The sequence below is a fragment of the Phyllobates terribilis genome, unplaced genomic scaffold (assembly GCF_046119375.1).
Source record: "Phyllobates terribilis strain yellow unplaced genomic scaffold, ASM4611937v1 Scaffold_710__1_contigs__length_769263, whole genome shotgun sequence".
NCBI classification, from domain to species: domain Eukaryota; kingdom Metazoa; phylum Chordata; class Amphibia; order Anura; family Dendrobatidae; genus Phyllobates; species Phyllobates terribilis.
This window is the reverse complement of record NW_027363470.1, coordinates 107736-119917: the sequence shown is the minus strand read 5'-3', so window position 1 is coordinate 119917 and position 12182 is coordinate 107736. Positions and strand designations below refer to the sequence as shown.

Genomic DNA, 12182 nt, shown 5'->3' with positions numbered 1-12182 from the left:
GAGGCAGCAAGATCCCGGTCCCCACCTGTAGCAGCGGAGACCGAAACCCCTGAGGGTCCAGCGTCCACGTCCCCTTCTGGAGAAGTGTCCATCTGTTCACCTCCTGCTGCCTCCTCCGAACCACCCTTTTTCTTTTTCTTAGGACCCACCTTTATCCACTCAGTGCCCTCAGCCCTAGGAGACCCAGACTGGGCATGGGCTTCTGTGTCGGCCTTTTGCCGGTCCCTTTTGACCTTACCAGTAGTGCCCTTCTGCTCCTTCTCAGCCCTCCTTTTGGACTCCCGCAGGTCCTGCAGCCAGGTTTTGGAATTTGGTATTTTACCTGTCATAGACTCTGGAGACACTTCACTATTTGGTACGCCCTTATTGTCTACAGAGGCTCCAGGTTGTTGTTCCTCCTCCTGAGGGGTGGTCTGATCTTTTGGTCCTTGGTCGGACGTCTTGGACTTCCCCTTTTGCTCATCTTCCCGAAATCTGTGAGGGCAAGAAAAATAAAAGTGACCTGGAGTCTGGCAAAAACTACATTTCTTTTCCTTAGGGCATTCTTTTGTCTCATGTTCTTCACTAGCACAATTTCTACATGATACATGACAGTTTTCTTTTGAATGACCATAGCGCCCACAATTTCTGCAATATACTGGCATCCCAGAAAAGAAGAAATCCCCATTTGTTTGCCCAATTTTGAAACGGGCAGGGGGGAGCCGTATACCACCTGGTGTATTTGGATCTCTTATACACTTCACAAGGAATTTCCACTTAGATGTCCATATGTTATATTCGTTTAATATCTTCCCAATACATTTAACACTTTTAAAATAAATTGCTAGAAATGACATTACTTCTGGAGCAGAAACAAAGGGCGAAAATACTTTTACAATAACCAGTCTTACCTCATCCAGGACGTGCTCAACAATTTGTATCCCTTTCAAAACAGGACTATTTTCAACTTTTTTTAACTTTTCTAGTACATCTCTAAAAATACCTTCTCCGGTGAATGTGATGTCATAGTCACCTCTTCTGGGATAATCCTGGATGGAGAGAATTTCATTCCTTTGTACGCCAAGAAGGTTCCTGAGCACGTCCTGGACTACATAACCTAATTTCCTCATATCCGAGCCACCCGCCGTGAAGTGAACTCGGATAGAGTTTTTTAGCCTCGCATAAAGAGGCACGAGGTTAGGGTCAACCTCCATGGAAAAACGCAACAAGGTTGCAAATTGCAGCCGCTTGCAATCTGCGCTCCCAGTGTTCTTGCAGTGAAAAACACCTGGAAGCTGGGGGATCGCAACTCGTTACCCTGGGACTAAGCCCTCTCCCTAATAGCAGCAAGCAGGTTAAGTCCACCAAAGTGGACGATCCTGCCAGGCCAAGGAGAGGGGTACCCGAGTGCCCTTCAACCACAATCTCCTGCAATAAAGCACTTAATCGTAGCCAAAAGGCCGAGAAGCGATAACCAGAATTGGTTTCGGCCTTCTTTGCCACCCTCGGATCCTGAAAAGTCCATTTGTGGAGATGGCCACCTGGACTCCCGTTAAGAAGACATGTTGTCAACCTCTAGATCCCTTACATGCCTGCACTTTTCGGCTTACTGCTGCAGCAATCCACGCGTTTTAGATCTGCATGACTGCAACTATTTTAGCACAGCACCCTCACCCCCTGCTGTTCCCACCCGCCTCAACACCGGTGGAAGGGAGGAGAACCAATTAAGGGGGAGACGAGCAGCTGTCTACCCTTAGCAGGAGTGTTGCTGATTACTTACCTTTCCTGCTGCTGCTGGCTGTCCAGCAGCAGACTGAAGGTGGCTGCTGCCGTGCGCTGGTATATAAAGGCTCAGAGCCTATTATGACACGCGCAGCCAGTGTTCCATTGCCACATTCCATCTACTGCAGGCAGGATACCTGGCTGGTTGAACGGCACTGAGAAGCTCACAGAGACCGCCATAAGCAACAGTTTCAAAAAAATGCCACAGACTAATCAACCAAACTTTTTGGGTTGGGTTATTTTTTATGGGAGACAACGTTTCAGAAAAGGCATTGGAGCAAGCCAAAAAAGACATTTTAAGTGCAGCAGAGTAACCAGCGCACATACCTGTTAGCTCAGGTGAGTTTAAATGGCTGCTGTTGATAACAAGGGCATTTGCTAAATAGATGGTGTGTGTACAACAATATACTGAAAGAACAATTATATTGTGCAGCTTATCTCACCACCTGTAATTAGTTAGGTGAAAGCTCCAAAATGCTTGCCTAATATGGCTGTTTATCCAAAAGGAAGTAAAGAGGGAGAGCTAGATAGATAGCATTGCATTACAGTACATGGCTATGCAATGCAGAGTTGCTGAAGTTGAACCAAAATGAGTTTGTCATCTGGCTTCTGCAACTTTTAACATGAAAAATACAATGAGGAGAAGAAAAGCAAAGCCAAAAAGTCCATCCAAAAATCCGACAAACAAGCAAAAGCAACAAAAAGCATTGAATTCAATTCTTTCTGATTTTAGAAACTGCATTAAAGAATGAGTGCACTGGTCCTGGAAATGCTGCAATACCAGGTCAATGCATGGAGTGGACAGAGCAATCTCTTTTTCCATCTCCCTGTTCTAAAAATCCATTTAATATATGGTCCCCAGATATGGGACGTATCAGATATTAAACTGATAAGAACAGATACTACACTTGATCTTAGCCAGAAGGCCGAGAAGCGATAACCAGAATTGGTTTCGGCCTTCTTTGCCACCCTCGGATCCTGAAAAGTCCATTTGTGGAGATGGCCACCTGGACTCCCGTTAAGAAGACATGCTGTCAACCACTAGATCCCTTACATGCCTGCACTTTTCGGCTTGCTGCTGCAGCAATCCACGCGTTTTAGATCTGCATGACTGCAACTATTTTAGCACAGCACCCTCACCCCCTGCTGTTCCCACCCGCCTCAACACCGGTGGAAGGGAGGAGAACCAATTAAGGAGGGGACGAGCAGCTGTCTACCCTTAGCAGGAGTGTTGCTGATTACTTACCTTTCCTGCTGCTGCTGGCTGTCCAGCAGCAGACTGAAGGTGGCTGCTGCCGTGCGCTGGTATATAAAGGCTCAGAGCCTATTATGACACGCGCAGCCAGTGTTCCATTGCCACATTCCATCTACTGCAGGCAGGATACCTGGCTGGTTGAACGGCACTGAGAAGCTCACAAAGACCGCCATAAGCAACAGTTTAAAAGAATGCCACAGACTAATCAACCAAACTTTTTGGGTTGGGTTATCTTTTATAGTCTGCAGGCGTTAAATGAAAGAAGTCAGTGTTCCACCAGAGGGAGACAACTAGAGATGAGCGTTGTTCTACTCGAACTGTTCGCCAATCTCAAATTCGAGCTGTTTTGGGCGGTGTTTGAGCCGTTCGGCGAACACGAACGATTTGAGAAAAATTCGGCTGTTCGAGGTTATGTTCGATAACTGCTCGTGCACCAAAATCATAACTGGATTTTTTCTCAGTAATGATGAAAATTAATGTTAATACGCAGTTTGAGTGTACAGCGGGGTGGGGGGAGGGGCAGGGGATGGATCTCTGCAGTAATAATGAAGATCTCCATTTTTTTTTCTCTTTCCCGCATTTACAGTGGGGAGGTGCAATCTGTCAGCCTATCAGCAGCACACACACGGAGCGAAGTGATTTTTTTCACACAAGCAAGGGCATGTGTCATTGGCAGTGTATGTCACATGTCCTTCATGTCCCTACATCCATCATGGTGGGTATATGCCCCCCCCTCCATCCATCCTGGTGGGTATATACCCCCCTCCATACTGGTGGGTATATGCCCCCTCCATCCATCCTGGTGGGTATATGCCCCCCCTCCATCCATCCTGGTGTGTATATGCCCCCTACATCCTGGTGGGTTTATGCCTCCTCCTCCATCCTGGTGGGTTTATGACTCCTCCTCCTCCATCCTTGTGGTTTTATGCCCCCATATATTCAATGCAAAGGAAAAAAAAATCAAAACAATAAACGCTTCTACTCACCTTCCACGTTTCCACGCAGCGCTGTGTCTGTGTTGCCTGAAGATGTCGGCGGTGATAACAGCAGAGAAGCTGAGATCACCGCACGGCGCCGCCGCAGATACTCACTCGGGACGTCCACTCCTAGGCATTTCCTCCCCGGGAGCTCCTGTCATGGCACGCTCTGACTGAGCAGTGCGTGCGACGACAGGGGGAATGTACAGCTTACACTGCAGGCTCCACAAAGATGGCTGCAATCTCCTCCCACGGCTGCGGCCTGAACAGCCAAGGGGGCGTGCCCAGGTCACAGCTAGAGGCAGGAGGAGCGGCCTGTAATGTTAGAGATAGGGTCGGTGACAGACTACTGTCTCTTATGGCCAGGGCTGCCGTAAATGAGGTGTGTAAGAGCGCTTCTTACACCCCCCCCAAATAAAAATGGCAGCCCCTAGTGGCCAATGTAAAAATAAATAAATAAAAAACTAATAAAGTGGTACATTTAATTTTGTATAAAAAATAATTGATTACATAATTATTAATACAAAACATAAAATGGTGGCCCCTTCCTTGTAAGAATAGCACATGGCTCTTTTCACGTCTGGTTATTTCTGTAACAGGTAGAATATGCTCCGTTATAGACCGGGGACAGGTTTACAGCTCTATTTTTTGTGGACGACTGATCTGTAAATGAGAACTGAGACCGGTCCGATTTTCATCCGATTTGTAGATAAAGATCATCTATTGAAGTCAATGAGTCTGTCAGAAAAATGGCCAGAACCAACCATGTTGCCTGTACTGCTTGTTCTCCAGGGTCTATAGGCCGGGCAAGCGAGGCTAGGAAACCTTTAGCTTTTTACTGTACATATAAAAAAATATGCCCCACTGAGGAGAAAAACTGCCACACTGACCAAAATCAGATGAAAATGAGAAAAAAACACTGATTAAAACCTGACATGTGAACGGGGCCTTAGGCCTTAATCAGATGTCAGTGACTTATCGTATATGCAAAAAATGTCTGAAAGTGGTCAGTTTTTATCTTCAGCGTTTCATCAGCTTTTCTTGTATGCAAAATAAATCCATAAATTGAGAAGCTTCTCCTCTGGTCACAGTGTTATCACAGACAGCACATGGATGGCAATGCCAGCTGTCAGCGATATCATGGACCCAGAGATCTGACTGGAGAATTTTCATCAACCACTAGGATAAAAAACGGACACTACACGGTTTTCAAAAAAAAATGACATGTGGACGACTCCACAGATTATATTGTGTATGTGATCTATCCGTAACAAATATGGAGAGGACACAAACATGAAAAACAGACGTCTGAATGAGGCCAAAGATATATGTGTACATCCTGATAAGGGAGCGAGAAATATCTATTTCAGATTTGCCAATGAGTCCATGGCAGAAAATTCCAGTTAACCCCTTTATCACCTCAGGTTTTCCATTTTTGCGCTTTTTCATTTTTTGCTCCCCTTCTTCCCAGAGCCATAACTTTTTTAGTTTTCCCTCAATATGGCCATGTGAGGGCTTGTTTTATTGTGGGATGAGTTATTCTTTTGAACACCACCATTGATTTTACCATATTGTGCACTGGAAAATGGGAAAAATATCCAAGTGCAGTGAAATGGCAAAAAAGTGCAATTCCACAAAAGGGTTTTTTTTTACCATGTTCAGTAAATGCTAACACTGACCTGCCATTATGATTCTCCAGGTCATTACGAGTTCGTAGTTACCAAACATGTGGAGCTTCTACTTTTATTTAAGTGGTGAAATCAAAATTCAAAGCTTGTAAAAAAAAATAATCATTTTTCCGAGACCCGTAGCGTCTCCATTTTTCGTGATCTAGAGCCGGGTCAGGGGTTATTTTTTGCGCACTGAGCTGACATTTTTATTGACACCGTTTTGGTGTAGATATGATGTTATGATCGCCTGTTATTACATTTTAATGCAATGTTGCGGCGACCAAAACAACTTAATTCTGGAGTTTTGTTTTTTTTCTCGTTATACAGTTTACTGATGGAAGTCATTCTTTTTATATATTGATAGATCGGGCGATTCTAAATGCGGCGATACCAAACGTGGATTTTTGATTGTTTTATTTTGAATGGGGCAAAAGGGGGGTGATTTGAACTTTTAAATATTTTTTTTTTACTTTTTACATGCTTCAATAGTCTCCTTAGCAGACTAGAAGCTGTGATCTTCCGATCGCTTGTGTTACACAAATGGCCGCCTGAGGCAGCAGATGCGCAATTGAGACCTCAGTAGCCGAGATCTCAGGAGACATTTACTTGGTTTGGCTTTCTTCTTCTTTATCTAACTGTATTGCCCTCTATATCATCCATTCTGTATGGACTGCTCTGTACTCATATTGGACATTTATGCATTTAGTAGGGCTTAAGGGGATTATTGTGCTTGTTACCCATCAAATCTGTAGATGCGCTCACTAATTAGACTTTGTTTAGGGCAATTTTAAAGTATAATATTGATAACGGTCCTGCACAGTGACAAGATTATGTTACAGGATTCTGGACAAATGTACAGTGCCAGTCATTCAAGGGTTAATTCTTTGGAACACTGAGAGAGACTTTCTAGCCAGTGAAACACCAGTAATGAACACCTGTGGTAACTACGGAAACTGTGCTGATGTCATAAACACATACATCTATGATATAGAAGATGATTCCGGAACCACAGGTCATTCAGCCGTATGAAGCGCCGTACTTGATGTGTCTGGAGACCTGGAGCTTCATCACTCCACAACCTGTAAGGGAGGAAGGGGATACGGCCTAGCCAGCCAGATCAGCCATACCGCCTAGCCAGCCAGATCAGCCATACCGCCTAGCCAGCCAGATCAGCCATACCGCCTAGCCAGCCAGATCAAACTAACCCTAGCGATCAATGGGGTGACAGATGTTGCAGCCAGATCTCCCTCACGTCCGGTACTAGTTGCCTTCACCTTTATGTGTACGGCCTGGAGATGTCGCATTAGACTTCTCCATATGGTGCTCGCACAGGGCACCTACTTTGACCTTCTCTATTACTGTCTGTTTTCTGATGATGTAATGTGTAACTTGTGTGACTATGTGATGTCACTGCTATCATATCTATAGTGGATGTATATCATGTCTCACTGTAAATATGATACAATGTACAAATTCTAGTACAATTTGCTGTTACTTGTTGGCACTATCCTTCTAAGCCCGAGGGATGGGCAAGTCCTCCAGCCATGGTTCCCTAGAGGTTTCCTCCACAGGGGGTTTTCCTCTCCTGAGTGCTGACGGATGATTCTTCGTGAGTCGGAGGTTTGCCATTTTCAGTGTCTTTTTCATAGCAATTGGCTGATTCTAAATTTCAGACACTGAATGAAATAATATGATTTGTAATAAAATTTGGTCTATTTAACATTCACTAAAAGTGTTTTGTGCATTTCTTTCACAATCTTGGGTTGGTGAGATTTTCTTGGGAATCAGGATCCAGCATCTATGATCAAGCCATGAAGCCGGATATGGAGTCAGAGCATTGTTAACCCTGTGCTTGAAGACAGAATGGAGCAGAAATGAAAAAGTGTTACTGCACAAGTAGCACAAGTTCACAATCTTCCTTGCATTCAGATTATGGAGTTGGCTGCTGCAGACAAACATACCCACAGCATGATACTGCAACCACCATGTTTCACTGTGGGAATGGTGTTCTTGGGGTGATGAGCTGTTGGTTTGGTGCCAGACATAGCATTTACCTTGGTGGCCAAAAAGTTCAATTTTGGTCTCATCTGACCACAGCACATTCCTCCATATATTTTGGGAGTCTCCCACATGTCTTTTGGCAAACTCAAATCGAGCCTTACAATTTTTAAGTAAAAGCTTTTTTCTGCCCACTGAACGAGACAACTGTAGACTGGACAAGGGGATCAGAGGATACCCGCAAGCTCGGACACTGAGTTTTCAGCTCCTGCAGTGTCAGTGTGTGCAGGGCTGAGGATTTAATATAGGCAGTGCTGTCAATCATCGTAAGGGGAGGGGCAGAGAATGGTAATTAAGCGTGGGGTGTAAATGCTGTTTTTGCATAAAAATATCATCTGTACTTAAAGTATATTTTTTTTATAGGGGCCAAGAATCCTATACAAATCCATAAATGATTTCAGCATTGGGGCGACAGACTCCCTTTAAGAAACTGAGACCACCCCATTAACTGGTTGTAGAAAAAACATGAAAAGTGTGAATTAACCAGACAGGTAAATTACAAAAAAGGAGATGAACACCAATGGAAATTTTCTGAAAATGTGATCAGTTTATTTGTATTAAGCATAAAACACGTTTTCCTGGAATATCCCTGTGTTTCCAAATAAATACCAGTAGCGCAGTGAAGGATGGACATGGTGGAACAGGTTTCTATTAAAGTGCTTGAGCATATATTATGGATGCACCAAAATTCTGTAGTATAGTAAAGCCTGCATCTTGGAGGGTTTCGTCCATATCTGGAGTAATATTAATAAAAATGTTTAGTTGGTGCATCCCTAGTATACTGCTATATCACTAGTAACACAATGGGACACACACAAAGCACTGTGTGCTGCCACCTAGACAGGGTGCAGATTCGGCACAGATTGTCTATGATGACAGATATGTTGAGCTGTCCTCCACATTTATCTGATCGAAACTAGAGGGCTCCACAGCAAACAGTCTTAGCATATCCAGTTCTAGGGGATGCATGCAGCCGCTGATCACCAGGGAATGAAGAGGACCTCCAAAGTCAACAGTGCTGAGTTGCTGCAGAGTGCCCGCCGCTATATGTTGGTCAGATGCCCCCCACTCGGCCCAGTCCCACGCAGATGGTATTCTCAGGTACAGCTGAGGATCGCAACAGAAACATTTGTATCTCAATGATACCGCAATACGGTCTTCTATTTAAAAACATTAGAAGAAAACTCACATGCAAAAATACTTATTTTATATATATATAAACCTTTAGGCACAATGGATATTGATGCAAATCAAGGTATTTTTTCAGACAATAAATTGTTCATGAGACAGATGTATGACCAACACTTCGGCCTCAGCCTTTATCAAGGTTTATCTAAAACAATACAAAAATGGGAAGAACTGTATAAAAAACGAAAATCCATCGTCTCATGATAAATCAAATTACAATCATATCTGAGAAAAAGAGGGGGGGTAACAAATAAGCCGACACTCAGCACATGAAAATATCTCATATAAATGAATACAAAGCGGTGCTTCATTCCAGAGTTAACCACTAAAGAGGAAAAATAAAAAATATACACGATTTAGTTATGGATTGTAACACATATATGCTTCAAGTGTAAAACAGCCTCCTTCAAAAGAGTAAAAAGGGGGGACATACTATGAGGTCAGAAGTATCACAGGTATCAAAAGAGCCAAGGCGTAATGACACCATATAGTGAGCCACAGCGCAATGGCCCTATATATTGCATTACAGCGTAATGGCCCAATATATGCCCTACAGTATATGCCCCTCATCCTTGTATATGCCCCATCCTGGTATATGGAATATGGTCCCCATCCTGGGTAGGTGTAGATGCCCCTCCATCCATCTATCCTGGGTAGGTGTATATGCCCCTCCACCCATCCTGGGTAGCTGTATATGCCCCTCCATCCATCCTGGGTATGTGTATATGCCTCTCCATCCATCCATCCTGGGTAGCAGTATATGTCCCTCCCTCCATCTATCCATCCCGGGTAGGTGTATATGCCCCTCCAACCATCCTTCCTGGGTAGGTGAATATGCCTCTCCATCCATCAATCCTGGGTAGGTGTATATGCCCCTCCATCCATCCATCCTGGGTAGCAGTATATGTCCCTCCCTCCATCCATCCAGGGTAGGTGTATATGCCCCTCCATCCATCCATCCATCCTGGGTAGGTGTATATGCCTCTCCATCCATCCATCCTGGGTAGGTGTATATGCCTCTCCATCCATCAATTCTGGGTAGTTGTCGATGCCCCTCCATCCATCAATCCATCCTGGGTAGGTGTATCGGCCCATCCATCCATCATGGGTACGTGTATATGCCCCTCCATCCATCCTGGGTAGGTGTATATGCCCCTCCATCCATCCATTCTGGGTAGGCGTAGATGACCCTCCATCCATCCATCCTAGGTAGTCTATTCTAGTATGTGTTTATGCCCCTCCATCCATCCTGGTTAGGTGTAGATGACCCTTCATCCATCCATGCTGGGTAGGAGTATATGCCCCTCCATCCATCCTTGGTAGGAGAATATGCCCCTCCATACATCCATTCTGGGTAGGTGTATATGCCCCTCCATCCATCCATCCTGGGTAGGTGTATATACCCCTCCATCCATCCATCCTAGGTAGGTGTATATGCCCCTCCATCCATCCATCCTGGGTAGGTGTATATGTGCCACAATCCATCCATCCTGGGTAGGTGTATATGCCCCTCCATCCATCCATCCTGGGTAGGAGTATATGTCCTCCATCCATCCATTCTTGGTAGGTGTAGATACCCCTCCATTCATCCATTCTCGGTAGGTGTAGATGCCCCTCCACCCATCAATCCATCCTTGGTAGGTGTAGATGCCCCTCCATCCATCAATCCATCATTGGTAGGTGTAGATGCCCCTCCATCCATCCATGTTGGGTGTGGATACCCCTCCATCCATCCTTCCATCCATTTTGGGTAGGTGTATATGCCCCTCCATCCATCCTTCCATCCTGGGTAGGAGTATTTGCCCCTCCATCCATCCTGGGCAGGTGTATATACCCTTCCATACATCCATCCTGGGTAGGTGTATATCCCCCTCCATCCATCCATGGTAGGTGTATATCCCCCTCCATCCATCCATCCTGGGTAGGTGTATATCCCCCTCCATCCATCCATCCTGGGTAGGTGTATATCCCCCTCGATCCATAAATCCTGGGTAGGTGTATATGCCCCTCCATCCATCCATCCTGGGTAGGTGTAGATGACCCTTCATCCATCCATGCTGGGTAGGAGTATATGCCCCTCCATCCATCCTTGGTAGGAGAATATGCCCCTCCATACATCCATTCTGGGTAGGTGTATATGCCCCTCCATCCATCCATCCTGGGTAGGTGTATATACCCCTCCATCCATCCATCCTGGGTAGGTGTATATGCCCCTCCATCCATCCATCCTGGGTAGGTGTATATGCGCCACAATCCATCCATCCTGGGTAGGTGTATATGCCCCTCCATCCATCCATCCTGGGTAGGAGTATATGCCCCTCCATCCATCCATTCTTGGTAGGTGTAGATACCCCTCCATTCATCCATTCTCGGTAGGTGTAGATGCCCCTCCATCCATCAATCCATCCTTGGTAGGTGTAGATGCCCCTCCATCCATCAATCCATCATTGGTAGGTGTAGATGCCCCTCCATCCATCCATGTTGGGTGTGGATACCCCTCCATCCATCCATTTTGGGTAGGTGTATATGTCCCTCCATCCATCCTTCCATCCTGGGTAGGAGTATTTGCCCCTCCATCCATCCTGGGCAGGTGTATATACCCTTCCATACATCCATCCTGGGTAGGTGTATATCCCCCTCCATCCATCCATGGTAGGTGTATATCCCCCTCCATCCATCCATCCTGGGTAGGTGTATATCCCCCTCCATCCATCCATCCTGGGTAGGTGTATATCCCCCTCGATCCATAAATCCTGGGTAGGTGTATATGCCCCTCCATCCATCCATTCTGGGTAGGCGTAGATGCCCCTCCATCCATCCATCCATCCTGGGTAGTCTATTCTGGTAGGTGTATATGCCCCTCCATCCATCCTGGTTAGGTGAAAATGCCCCTCCATCCATCCACCCTGGTTAGGTATAGATGCCCCTCCATCCATCCACCCTGGGTAGGTGTAGATGCCCCTCCATCCATCCATCCTGGTTAGGTGTATATTCCCTTCCATCCATCCATCCTAGGTAGGTGTATATTCCCCTCCAACCATCCTGGGTAGGTGTATATTCCCCTCCATCCATCCATCCTGGGAAGGTGTATATGCCCCTCCATCCATCCATCCTGGGTAGGTGTATATGCTTCTCCATCCATCCATCCATCCTGGGTAGGTGTATATGCCCCTTCATCCATCCATTCTGGGTAAGCGTAGATGCCCCTCCATCCATCCATCCATCCTGGGTAGTCTATTCTGGTAGGTGTATATGCCAGTCCATCCATCCTGG

The 12182-nt window shown here is 45.6% G+C and overlaps 1 non-coding gene across 1 annotated transcript; it reads right to left on the bottom strand.

Moving 5' to 3' along the window:
• Window positions 1–2508: 2508 nt before the first annotated feature.
• LOC141236703 (U2 spliceosomal RNA) lies at window positions 2509–2699 on the bottom strand. Its single transcript, XR_012302352.1, has one exon. It is a non-coding gene; the product is annotated as a U2 spliceosomal RNA (small nuclear RNA).
• Between the last annotated feature and the right edge of the window lie 9483 nt (window positions 2700–12182).